Below are 13,463 nucleotides of genomic sequence, written 5' to 3'. Positions count from 1 at the left end.
CTTCCCCTTCCGAATCGCCCCATCCATCTCCACCATAGAGAACGGAACCTCATACTGTTCCTCCCAAGGCCCAACATCCGCCAACAACTCACGCACCTCTGCCTCAACCACACCCATACCAAGCCTCACCGCCTCCGGATAGTTACGCGAACTGTGCACCCCTGCAAAATACTCCCCCAACAAATTCGCCTTCTCCCCATCCTCACTGACCACTTACACCCCTTTCAACAACACAGACATATCACCCTGCGGCCTCATCAACCCAGACATCCGCTTGAACTGCTTCCAAACCTCACCCACACCAGAATCACTCCCCAGGGACCCACAATAGCTCCTCCAATATCCACGCTTCCTCCCTCTAATCACCCTCTGCACCATCGCCTTAGCCTTCTTATAAGCCACCAAATCCACTAACATACCCGTTCTCACCGCCCTGGCCCTAGCCTTCTTACGCGCCGCCACAGCCCTCGTACATTCTACCGACCACCAAGGAACCTCAACCTTCCCTCCTCTTCCCTTCACTATCTCCGGAACTGCCGCCACTGACGCAACTCTCAATCCCTGCACCAGGTGCTCATTCCATACATCCACCCCCCAACCCTACCCTGAGGAACAATCAATTCTCGACAACCCCTTAAAGAGCTCCCAATTAGCCTTCCTAAAATTCAACCAACTCCCAACCATCCGGGGTCTGACCCCTACCTCACCCCTCACAGTCACCAAAATGCCAGAATGATCGCTTCCCATATCTCCATCCACACGCACCTCCCACTCACATTCACCCGCAATCGATGCAGACACCCTGGTCAGATCCAAACAAGACAAATCCCAGTCCTCACATCCAACCGCGTACCCGAACCATCGTTCAGCAGAAACAGAACCACTCAACCGCCGTTCCCGCCAATAGTTCCCCATTCGCATCCGTCCGTTCACTACCCCACAACGTATTGGTACTGTTGAAATCACCACACAAAACGGAAGGACCCACATGTCCCCCAATAACTCCAGACAACACGTCCACCTCCACCACCTCACATGGATTACAATAATTGAACACCAATACTTCCGACCCCCCTATCCGAATCCCCGCCCCAATTGCCTCCCCCGCTCCATCCACCACAATCTCTCTTGCAACCAACCCCTTCCGAACTGCCAAAGCTACCCCCCCCCCCCCCCACCAGCCTATCCTTACTAAACAACTCAAAACCCGGAATCACAAACCTCAGATCACCCCTCAACCACGTCTCCTGAATACAAACCACATCAACACTCAATTCTCCACACACCACCGCTTTCAACTCCTGTCCATTCCTCAACAAACTCCTTGCGTTTCACTGCAAAATCCTCAAACCAACACTCCACTCTCACTTTAGCAACCATCCTGAACACATCCTCTTCCAGCACATCCACAACACTCAAAAACCTCCTCCCCACTTCCACCACACCTTTAGTTAGATCCGACACACTGACAGACAAATTCCCCTGAACCAGTTCCAGCACTCTCACCACAAAGCACAAACTCAGTTTTCGGGAGAACCACCACATCCACGCCTTTCACCGTCCCCACCACGTTCATCTTTTCCACAGCCTCACTCACCACCGGCTCACTCCCACACACCTCACTCACCACCCGCACCAGTTTCACCTTTGCCACAGCCTCCGCATAAATCAAACCTTCCGCTGCCCTCACCTGTACCACCTCTCTCGCCACCCTGTGACTCTCACACCTCCTAAACGCAGTAGAATGCCCCCCACAATTCACACACTTCACCGGAGTCTCCATCTTGCATTCCTTGATATCATGATCCCCACCACACCTCCCACAGTGCCTCTCATTCCTGCACACTCCCGCCACATGTTCAAACTCTTGGCACTTATAACACCTCAAAGGCAACGCCACATAAACTTTACCCGGAAACTCTGAAATCCCAACACCACCTCCCCCGGACACTCCGCCTTCGCAAATCGCACCGCCACAGTCGTGGACACCACCTTCCCATGCTCATCCCTCCTCCCCAACCTCCACGCCTCCACGAGCCCCAAAACCGCCAGCAGCTCCTCCAAACACTCACACCGCAAGCTTACCCAGACTAGGCACCTCCAGAATTTTAGCCTTACTACCAGCATCCGTCCCTTCCACTAACAGCCGGCCCCCAGCCACCACTATCACCCAAGTGACATCCCCACAGCTGCCTTCACCCACTCAGCAATCACAAAAGGACTCTCCCCCTGAAATGTCTTCTCACAACTAACGGGCTTTAACATCACCTTCCACACACTGTCACACTGCATCTGCACCACCCCCGACACACCGCTCCCTGAAATCCCCTGCCCCTCCAATGCGCTTGTTTCCTGGGCCCTCGACCGAGCGCTGCCCCAGTCCAGCCCACCATCATCTCTGTGTGCAGACCTGCTTCGAAGCCGCACCTCAACCCCCTTCACAGATGAAGATTGCACAGTCGCCGTCCTCCCCCTCTTCACCCCCCTTTGACATCCTCACCACCTCCTCCATGCATACACACCCCCTGCACCCGCCCAGAGAGGTCACACTGCCTCCCCGAGCCCAGCACCCTCCACCCAGACACCGCTCCACCCTGCCTGAGTCCACCTCTGCACCGTTTCCATTCGAGAAACGAACCATCTCCAGAACGCACCGACCGTTTCTCAGTCTCAAGCTTCTCTCCCCAGTCCCCAGACGCTTCCGGGGCGGGCCGGTCTGTGCGTGTCAAGCCTCCTTGCGGGGACTCTCCTCCATGATTCTCTTCCTAAACACGTAGACGTCCTACGTGAAAAGTCACGTGACTGAAGTGACATACGTCATAACGCCACAAAGGCATTTGAGAAAGTATCGGCAAACTTTTAAACAAACATACTATGGTATCGGGTCTCATAGGGACTTTATATGTGTGATTGTTAATGAAAGCACATAAGGTCTCCCTTAACAAAACGTGCATTTCCTGATTCCAGGGCCAGGCAGCATCAGGTGAGTGCAAGTGATCAAGAATTTTATATGCATTTCTTTTAGTATCCGTTAACTTAGACGCTATCAACTCTTTGTTGTTATATTGCAAGTGCAACTTCTGGAAATGCACTTTGAAGCTGTAATTCGTTGTATTGCAGGTATCAATGAAATTAAACATTGTAAGTGTACGTGACTTTCTAAACATCTGGTTTTGAAATTACACAGGGCAGCCTGTTGTTGGTGGTATCTATAGCTGCTCCGAAGTGCAATTACAGTACAGTTCAGACTCTGGAATGCTCGCAGAAGTAGTAACTGCTGTGCAGCTACTACACAGACTCCGCTCTGGTGTAAGTGACTACATATATAATAATACCTGAGCCGGCCAATGATTGCAGACGTGCACTGTCTCCAGTTCCAGTGCCTACTCGTAAAGTAATGATTCCCCAGGGCTAATGGCTGCAGATCCGTTACTTTCTCTGGGGCTAATGACCCTTCTGTGCATAATAACGGCAGGCACAGTGTCTGTTCTAGGTCTAATGGCTGCAAACACAGAAACGACACCCCGATGAATATCTGCAGATAATACCTTTTCTAGCGCTAATGGTAAAGGTCCATCACATCCTCTGGCTGGAGCAAATTAATGCAGACACAATACCTGCTCTGGAGCTAATGACTTCCGATACAGTACGTCGTACTGCTAATCAGCTCCATCTGACAATACCTGCCCTGGGGCAAATAATTACAGACACAGTACTGGTTCTGGGCTAATGATTCCAGTCACAGTATCTGCTCTGGAGCTAATGGTATTTAAACGTAATGCCTGCTCATGAGCAAATCTGGGGTTAATAACTGCAGAAACAGTAAAAATGAGCAAATCTGGGGTTAATAACTGCAGAAACAGTAAAAATCACATGCACCCTTTCTTTCTCGTGATTCCTTTCCCATTCCTAATTCATCTCAGACACCTCGAACCCCACTCTCCTAAATGAACGTACAGCATAAAGAAGTGATTAGTAGGGCTAAACCATCGTGCCACGATGCGTGTTTGGTGCAACTGATGGGATGCTCATTCACTTCACTTGCGCCAAAAAGGTGGTGAACCGTGCACAAAGGACATTTAAATGTGTGCATCATAGTTCTGCACATTGAGGTGCTCTTTTCCCACCTAATGTGCAAGGCAGGAGGTGGGAAGGGATTTTTGGGTAATTTCAAGTAAATCCCGATTTTCAAAAGAGGTGCACTTTTCAAAGCCCAGGGGGAAAGAAAAATGTCCCTGTGCCTAGTAGTTGCCGGGTGATATAAAAAGTATGGGTAGATCACTCATGACCCTCTTATGCAACGAGTGAGTGAATGCAGTGAGTGAATGTTGAGTCAAATAATGTGGGTGTGTTCGTGCTGGGCTAGGGAGCTGATTTTGGCTGGTGAAGGCAGCACAGTAACATTGCACTTTAAAAAAAAAAGGTATTTTATTGGCATTTTCAACAGTAAGAACACATGTAACCCCCCTCCCCATCCCTTCTCGCCCCCACCTTCTCCCCTCCGCCCCCTCGATCCCAGCACATGTAACCAACAACGCACCCAGTCCTGTTCCCGCCCCCTGAGTCCATACACTATGTAGATGGCTCCCGGTCCCAAGTTTGTGGCCAGCTCTCTCGCCAGCCGTTGTACGGGCCCTTGCACTGTTTGAGAACCCCCCCCCCATAGTTCTCCCCTAGAAACTTCAGCCATATTTCCTCCCAGCTTCCTGTGAAGGCTCCGTCCCAAAGTGGACCCAGTACTCGCACCAGCCCCAGTAATCTCATTTTCCTCAGGCACCATGCGGCCCGCGAGTCCCACTGCATGTGATGCAGGACAATGTCCCAGTCTGAGAGAAACCTTTGGTAATCCCCTTGAATCAAATGGGTCACCCACTCCAGTGCCACAAAGTTCCAGATTTTACTAACCCATTCATGTTTTGTGGGGGCAGCTTTTTGTTTCCATTTGTAGCCACCACAAGCGTTGCCGCCACAATCAGACATATGTCTTTCTTTGAGCTTTCGACGGTAGATTTTACAGAACCCCACCCATTCCCAGGGTGGCCATCCCTGTGTTGTCTGGCATATGACTCCCAAAAATACTATTCATTGCTGCGCAGGTCATGTCCCAATAAGGATGTATGACTGGGCATTGTAACCAGATATGCTTCCACAATCCCAGTTCCCCACATCCCCTCCAGCAGAGCGCTGACGCATTTGGTTAGAATGTATGTAGTTTTTCTGGGTTGAGATGCCATTGGAACATTATCTTAACCCACATCTCCTGAATCTAGATGGCCTGCGTGAGCTTGGGGATATCTGCCAATAACTGAGTCCAAAGTTCCCCCCTCCAGCAGCTGCCCCACTTCAGTTTCCCACTGCTTCATATAGTGCCATGCCTGGCTCCTTGCCCCTTCTGCTATAATCCCATATAACGCTCCTACCAAATGCCTGTCGCTGCGTCTATCATTACGAACCGTTCAAAGGGTGTAAGATCCCTGGTGGCCGCTGGCCTGACCATTGGGTTTGTAAGCCAGTGCCTCAGTTGAGAGTAGTGATTCATCTCCCCTTCATCTAGCCAGAAGTCCTGCTTGCACTGTGAAAAGGATTTAATGTCCTGACCCAAGAACATGCCACATAGTTTCCGGCACCCTGCTGCCTCCCACCCATTGAAGGCACCCCTTTGCATACCCAGTGTGAACTGGGGATTCCTAACCAGCGACGTGAGCGGGGAGAGGAAGGTGGTCAAGTTCACCCTCTGTACCAGCTCATCACATGAGTCCCACCACAGGGCCCCTAACCTGCTACGGTACATGTTTGCAGGTCTATCCCCATTGGGTTGCAACAACCCCTCATCCAGTGGTGAGCCCACCACCCCTTTGTCCTTTCCACACCAGACCTTCCAGCGATCGCCCCTGAACCAATCCTGGATCACTCTGATTGGAGCCGCAAGGAAATAGAGGCAGAAGTTTGGCGCTCACAGCCCTGCCTTGCTTTTGGGAGACCTTAGCATCTGCATAGCTACCCTGGTTCTCTTGCGGTTCCAAATAAATGACCCTGCATGTTTTTGAAGAGTTCTGAAGAAACCTTGGCGTCCCCCACTGGTAGGGCCGTGAAATAGTACAGGATTTTTGGCAAAATCACAATTTTAAGGCATTTATCCTCCCCATCCAGGATACCCATTCCGTCAACAGCCATGCAGCTTTTCCAATAAAGGCAGGTAGTTAGCACGGTAAAGAGTACTCAGAGAACCAGTAATCTGGACCCCCAAATATCTAATGCTGGTTTCTGCCCATCTAAAGGGTACTATACCCTGCAATTCCTGTACCTTTTCTGAGGGGGCGGCTTGTTTAATAACTCTGACTTGTGGGCATTTATTTATTTATTTTTATTCATTTATTTTCAAGATTTTCAAATAATCAAAAAATACATCACCAAAAGTTCAATAGAGTATAAAAACATAACACTCTACATTAAATAGGTAAGGAAATAAAAGAAAACCTAAGCATGTATAAATACTGAAACATCAGACATTTCAAAACCAATTACTAACCTTTTGTTAGGCGATCCTTAGCACATCAGGCCTCCCCACATCAGAACACTGCTCACCTTCCCCAAACACCTCCACCCCAGCTTCGAGGCTCAAGGGATTCGGTGAACCCACAGAACCGAAAACACCGTTCCTTCTTTGGTGTACGGGCTCGCTTACAACCTTTCCTGCATTGGCAACTGCCTTGGAGGATGTATCGCAGAAGGGACGGCGATACGTCATCACGTCGGTCACGTGATACAGTGTGGCGTTCCTCACGTGATCTTGGTAGACGTCACATGACCCAGGGACACACAGTATAAAGTACTGAGAGGCAGGACGATCATTGCTTCTCAGCTGGCTTCGGACCCTGTTTGGCGTTTCTACTTGCTCCTTGCTACCTCGACCACGGAACTCTATCTTGGACTCTCTTGGACACCCCTTTGTACCTTTGCTCGGAACTGTTTACCTGTTGCCGGATTTTTGGACTGCATCTCGACTTGTCATTGGATCATCCCTGGAATCCTTGCTGTACTTCTACGCCCAAGTCAAGCCCTGTCTTACAGGTGGCCTACCAGTATCCACGCTTACCTGCGGTTCTACCACTCCAGGGACCGCTGTATCTTTTTGAGCCTCGAACCTCCCTACTAGGTTACCTGGGTCTCCCTTACACCAGATAGGTAAGACACTTAAGATTCTTTTGTTTACCTGCCTGTATTGTGATTGCCTGGTGCTTAACCTAATTCCTTCTTGACAGCAGCATCGGTGTTCCAGAGGCTCCGTGGATCTGGGAAGACATCTCTCACCTGTGGCCTCAAGGGTCGCACAGCGGGTTTCTATTTTGTTCCCCTGTGCGTCACTTGGGGACGGAGGTCTCATCGGTCTACACGACACTCAAGTCAGAACACCTTTCTTGAAATAAAATACCTAAACACATTCTTACATTTTGAAAATTCCAAAACAGAACAACACAAAAGACATACAGACTCACACAAAACAGAACAAAAACAAGACTGACGAAGAATCCTCAATTAAAGCACATATACATTATCAGGTAGTCGGATCCAACAGGAACAACTAATCATCGGATACACAGTCACCATATAAATCCATAAACGGCTTCCAAAGAGCTCGATATTTACTTTCCTTTCCTTGTCTAACAAACATCACCCGCTCAAAGTTGGATAATACTAACAGATCATTAATCCAATTCTCTACTCTAGGCTTCTTCCTCGTCTTCCATACCATTAGTATTTGCTTCACTGCAACCACAAGCGCTTTATCAATCCATTTATTTTTAACCCTGCCACCTCCCCAAAGAGAAGAAGTTCCTGTGAGATCCCTGGAAATTAGGTTTCTGGTTCTGTGATCAAGACGAGTGTGTCATTAGCAAACGCTGCAACTCTATGCTCCTCACCCCCAAAGGGAATCCCCCCTAATATCCTGGTATGTCCTAATGCAGGCCAAGAGCGGCTCCAGGTGGATGGCGTATAAGAGCGGGGAGAGCGGGCAAACCTGCTTATTGCCTCTTGAGACCGTGATCCTCTGGAAAAGTTGCTTGTTGATTTCCAGGCACTAGGAGGGAGTTCTGTAGTTAGCTCTTACAATTGAAAGGAATTTGGAACCGAATCCCATAACCTCCATGGTATGGAAGAGGAATGGCCATTCGACCCAGTTAAATGTTTTTGGCTTTCGTCCTCATCACGGCACCAGAGTCAGCTCTGGTAGACCTTAAGAATCAGCTCCTTGAAACCATGGTCAAGGGCAAGTCCTCGCTTTTCCTACTCCTCGACCTCTTGGCCGCCTTCAACTTGGTCGACCACAAAATCCTGTACAAACACCTTACGGATACCGCTCACTTTTCTCAAGAAGCCACTACCTGGATAACATCCTTCTTGGAGGGTCGAGCCATGAGGGTCTTCTCTGACCAGGCATCAGCCACTCCATCCCCCATTGGTTGTGGAGTCCCACAACGGTCCTGCACGTCCCGTACTCACTATAATCTCTTCACTCCACCCTTGTTTAATGACTTAGAAGAGTTTGGCATAGCATTTACCAACTATGCCGGCGATACACAAGTTCTGCTCCCACTAACTGGTGACTATGAGCAATATCTCAACACTCATCAGAAGACATATGAACTTATCCAGGCTTGGATGGCGGCTAATGGCTTGTGTCTCAACGGGGGAAAACAGAAACATTATTGGTAGGCCCAAAAGAATCACTGTAAAAACTTGCCAACTAAAACAGCTCCTTTAGCATTGAGAATACTGTAGTCACAGTCTCTGTTGCAGTAACATCCCTAGGTGTATACCTTGACTCCACCGTGTCAATGGAAAGACAAGTCAGCACCATTTCATCTTCAACAGCGCTCGCAACAAAGATTTATCAATGCAGTAAAACCTCATCTATTGCCAAAAAATTGCCTCAACATTGTGAGAGCCATCATTGGCGCGTAGTTGGTTTACTGTAATGTCCTTCTCCTAGGTACACCAGCCAATGACCTTAACAAATTGCAAATCACGCAAAACAGTGCTCTCAGAGCGGCTCCAAGTATCCATAGGAGAGAATATATCTCTCAGGCTAGACAAGATGCCCATTGGCTTCTGATTAAAGAGGGCATATGATATGATATGGCATTTGTAATGCGCCTATACACAAGTGTTTAAAGGCGCGACGAGGCAAGGGAGGGGAACAAAGGGAGGACAGACAACGATCCTACTAGGCCAGGTGTCATTCAGATCGCTCAAGTGCGGGGGAAAGGGGCAGGGAATAGATAAAACAATAAGTAAGTAATGGCCATCTATTTATTTATTTTTATTTGTTACACGCCCAGACCCTGAGGTATCACGACGAGATTAAAAGACAGCTTAAAGAATAATACAAACATCATTACATCAGATTCATTACATTAGTGAACAGTTGGTACTAAGAAGTAATATACAAAATTCACAGAGGTGTGCAAAGGAAGAGGAGACTTATTTATAGTGTGGAAACAGAAAAATATGAGGCTGGGAAGCCCAAAAGAAACACACCAACACAGGTTACAAAGAACATACAAGTGCTTTATTTAAAAGCTACAACAGTTACCAAAGTCAATTGACAAACGGATAGCTATTGGGCTCTCAGAGTAACGTAACAAACTTCAACGAAGGTTCGATGCATTAGTGAGAGAGACCGTACATTGGAATACTTGGGTCTTTTATACTATTTGTCCAGCCCTTGGCCAACCCTCTCGCGGATTAACCATTCTACGAGCCGGGCCCATGGGTTCCTTGCCAGGTCAATCCTATAATATATGCATTTTGATTAGTTTCGCTGATATAGTTGTACATTTACACATAGGTCAACAGTAGGACAAGGTCTCAGTTCGCGACCCCGACAAGTGGCTTGCAGGCATATTAATTATTCATGTGTACGGAGGTCACTACGGCCAGAATCTTACTCAGAATGACATTCGGCCTCCATTTTGATGTTCAGGGTGACTTCCATATTACAAGAGAACCTAAAATGGCGGTTTAATCCAAGATTGCGACTTACATTACTTTTCTCTAAGGTCAAGACCTTGCCGTGGAGTTTGTTCACATATGATGTTTAGACAACTTGGCGTAGGCCAATACACATACAATTGTTGCGATAGGAGGCATAATATTGTTTCAATTCCGACAATAGATACTAATATTGGTTGAACAACCAGGTTTTTAGCAGTTTTTTGTAGGCAGTGAAAGAGGGCTCTTTTTTGATATTGGTGGGTAGGGTGTTCCAGTGTTTGGGGGCAAGTGTGGTGAAGCTGCTTCCCCCCGCTCTGGTGGCTTTAAAGCGAGGGAGGGTCAGGAGGAGTTTGTCGTTGGAGCTTAGTGGTCTCCTATCCACTTTGGGATGTAGAGTGTTGTTAAGATAGATGGGTCCTTTTTTGGTCAGGCGTTTTGTATGTGATACATAGTGTTTTGAAGATAATTCTGGCTTTGATGGGGAGCCAATGGGCGTCTTTTCTAGTCTTGGAGATATGGTCTGACTTTTTTAAGCCTAGAGCTGCCCTCTGGGCTTTATTTTGCAGTAGTTGCATTCTGGTTAGGCTGGTGTTGGAAGTGCCTAGTAGTAATAAATTGCAATAATCCAATTTCGATAGTACCAGAGCCCTTGGTAGGGTGAGGCAGTTAGCTCGGGTAAGAAATTGTCGGCTGAGAGCAATTAGTTTGGCAGTGTATGCCGTGGAGGAGGAGAGCGCATTGATCTGTTTGGTCATAGTCAAGCTGGCGTCAATGTACACGCCCAGTGTTTTGACTTGCTTCAGCACGGGGATATTGGTGTCATCAATGTTGATAGTTGAGTATTCTGTGTTACGGTTGCTATTTTAGCTGGATATCCTACGATGAGGACTTCAGTCTTCTCATCGTTAAGACACAGGCTATTTAGTGCCATCCAGTTTTGTATGATGGCGTACATTTTATTGATGGTTGCAGTGTCTTGCTTATAGTTTCCTGTGAGAGGTATGAGGATCTGGGTGTCATCCGCAAAATGTGTGTATATGACACCCATATCATCTAGTGCTGAGAACAGTAGTTTAGTGTATGCGTTGTACAATGTAGGGGAGAGTTAAGAGCCTTGGGGTACTCCTATGGGGACTGGAATGGGGTTGGCTGCTTCTTTGCCTATGGACACTCTGGAAGTACGGTCGGTTAAGAAAAATTTTACCCAAGCAGTAGCTTCGCTAGAGAATTTAAACTCCCCGATGAGTGAGTTGCATAGTTTGTCATGGTCAACCAGGTCAAACGCGGCAGAGATGTCCAGCAGTAGGAGAATGCAGAGTTTCCCAGCATCTCTGATGGCATCCATCTGGATTTTGAGGTCCGAGAGGGCTGTTTCAGTGCTGTGGTTAGGCCTGAAGCCTGATTGTCTGGTGCCGAGGAGGTGGTTAGATTCCAGGTGGGTTGGAATTTGGTTATAGGCTAGTTTGTCGATGATTTTGAGTAGAAACGGGACTGTGGTTATTGGGCGATAATTGGTTGGAATGGTGGGGTCTAGATTTGTTTTTTTTTATAAGCGGTGTGACCCAGGCTTCTTTAATGCAGGTTGGAACTGTATTGGAGTTAAAGGAGGCATTGACAAATTTGGTGATGATGGGGGCCAGAGTAGGGGCACAGGCTTTGACTAATTTGGTTGGGACAGAGACTCCTTTGCAATTGGACGCTTTTAACTTGGAGATCGTGTCAAGTACAAGATCTTGGGAGACGGGTGTGAATTTGAACAGGGGGTTGGGTTTGTCGCTGGGAGAGGCACAGGGGTTGGGTTTGGGGGAGCTTTTGACTGCTAGGAGTAATCTTTTGGCAGTAATTTTATTTTGCAGCAAAGCAATTTTGGAGGCAAGTGTGTCTTGTATGGTTGTACACCATTCTTTGCTTGCGTTGGTGGGAGTGTCAGCCGGCAGGGGATTTTCGGGTTCTCTGAGGATGGCGAAGAGCTCCTTGGAGTCTGAGGCTGCATTGCTGATGCAAGCATTGTAGGCGTTGGCTTTGTGGGTGATAATAGCTGTTTTGTAGATGGAGTTGGCATCTTTGAAGGCTTTAGCTGAATCAGGGGAGGGGTATTTGTTATGGATATGCTCGAGAGAGCGCTTTTTTCTTTCTAAGGGCAATTAGTTCCTTGTTGAACCAGAGGTTAGTTTTTTTATTGATGCGTCTTAATTTGGTGGTGACTGGGGCTATAGTGTCAATCGCTGTGGAGAGGCATTTGTGGTAGTACTCTGCGATGGTAGTCCGAGCGGTGCTGGAGATTGTATGGGAGTCTATCTGTTTTTTTTAAGGTTGGGTCGAGGTTCTCTACTGTGAGCTTTTTGGGGTTTCTGCTTTCAATGGTGTCCATGATTTTGATCTTAGGCGGGCAGGGGTCATCCCTGGTGATAGTGAATTCAATGCAGTAGTGGTCTGTCATGTGGCAAGTGCATGGGTAAGTGCAGACATCAGGTGCCAAGGGGTGGTAGGGGGACTGTTGGAATACAGAAACAGTACCCAAGTGCAGGGGTTGCCAGGTGGGCAGTGCAGGTGTGGGGCGATGGCGGAGGAGGGACCTGGGTCTGAGATCAGAGGGTGTTAGGTAGCAGGAGCAATTCCGGTATCACCAAGGAGGTCAGGAGAGGAGGAGAAAAAGCAGAAGCAAAGAGAAGGGTTTTGAGGTGCTTCCGGAAGCGGAGATGGTTCTCCTCAAGTTTAAGGGAGGCAGGGAGGCTATTCTAGAGAGAGGCCCCAGCCGAAGAAAGAGCTCTACCACCAAATCGTTGCTTGGAGAAGCGACTGACTCTGGGGGAGTTGGAAGCGGATCTCACCATCACACACAGATGCCTGTCTCAGTCTGCCCCCTCATATCTAGTGGAACAAATTAATCAGATGCCCTCACACAGACCAAAACAAGACCAATACGCACACCAACTCTGTCCCTGCCTTCAACAGAGCCAAAGCTGGCGGTACCAGCTTCCAAGTGTTAGCACCTAAATATTGGAACGCCCTACCACCAAAACTCAGAAAGGAAAACTCTCTCATGGCATTCAGAAAGGCTCTAAAAACCAAGTTATTCAACTAGTCTGTACCTGAATGTTCCTCTGTAACTATTTAACATTCCTATTGCATTACTATTGTTAACCTCCTTAATGTTGTACTGTTAAATTTGTTCAAGCTGTTATCCTGATGCCTCAGGGCCGCTGTGCGCTTTATAAATTTAAATAAAATAAATAAATGCCTTCTCAGCATCCAATGCTACTAGAAGTGCTGGTATTCTCGATGTATTTACTTTTTCACTCAGATGCCGAATGTTATCCAAGGTCTTCCTATGCCTAATAAATCCCGACTGGTCGGCATTAATCAGTTTGGGAAGGAGCTTTTCCAGGCGTGACGCCAGAATCTTGGTGTAGATATTTGTGCCTAGATTAATAAGGGCGATAAGCCGGTATGAACCGCATAGTGCG

The 13,463-nt window shown here is 47.9% G+C and overlaps 1 protein-coding gene across 1 annotated transcript in view; it reads left to right on the top strand.

Annotated features, from left to right (window-relative positions):
- Positions 1-2,836: 2,836 nt before the first annotated feature.
- TIPIN (TIMELESS interacting protein) overlaps positions 2,837-13,463 on the top strand; it is a 563,857-nt gene continuing 553,230 nt past the window's right edge. The window contains exon 1 of the mRNA XM_069624271.1: positions 2,837-2,983. The gene's annotated coding sequence lies outside the window, so the exon portion shown is untranslated. The remainder of the gene's footprint in view (positions 2,984-13,463) is intronic.

This window comes from Ambystoma mexicanum, chromosome 11 (genome assembly GCF_040938575.1).
Source record: "Ambystoma mexicanum isolate Mex_15411 chromosome 11, UKY_AmexF1_1, whole genome shotgun sequence".
Classification (NCBI taxonomy): Eukaryota; Metazoa; Chordata; class Amphibia; order Caudata; family Ambystomatidae; genus Ambystoma; species Ambystoma mexicanum.
The sequence above is the reverse complement of the archived record's forward strand: the minus strand, read 5'-3'. Positions and strand labels throughout refer to the sequence as shown.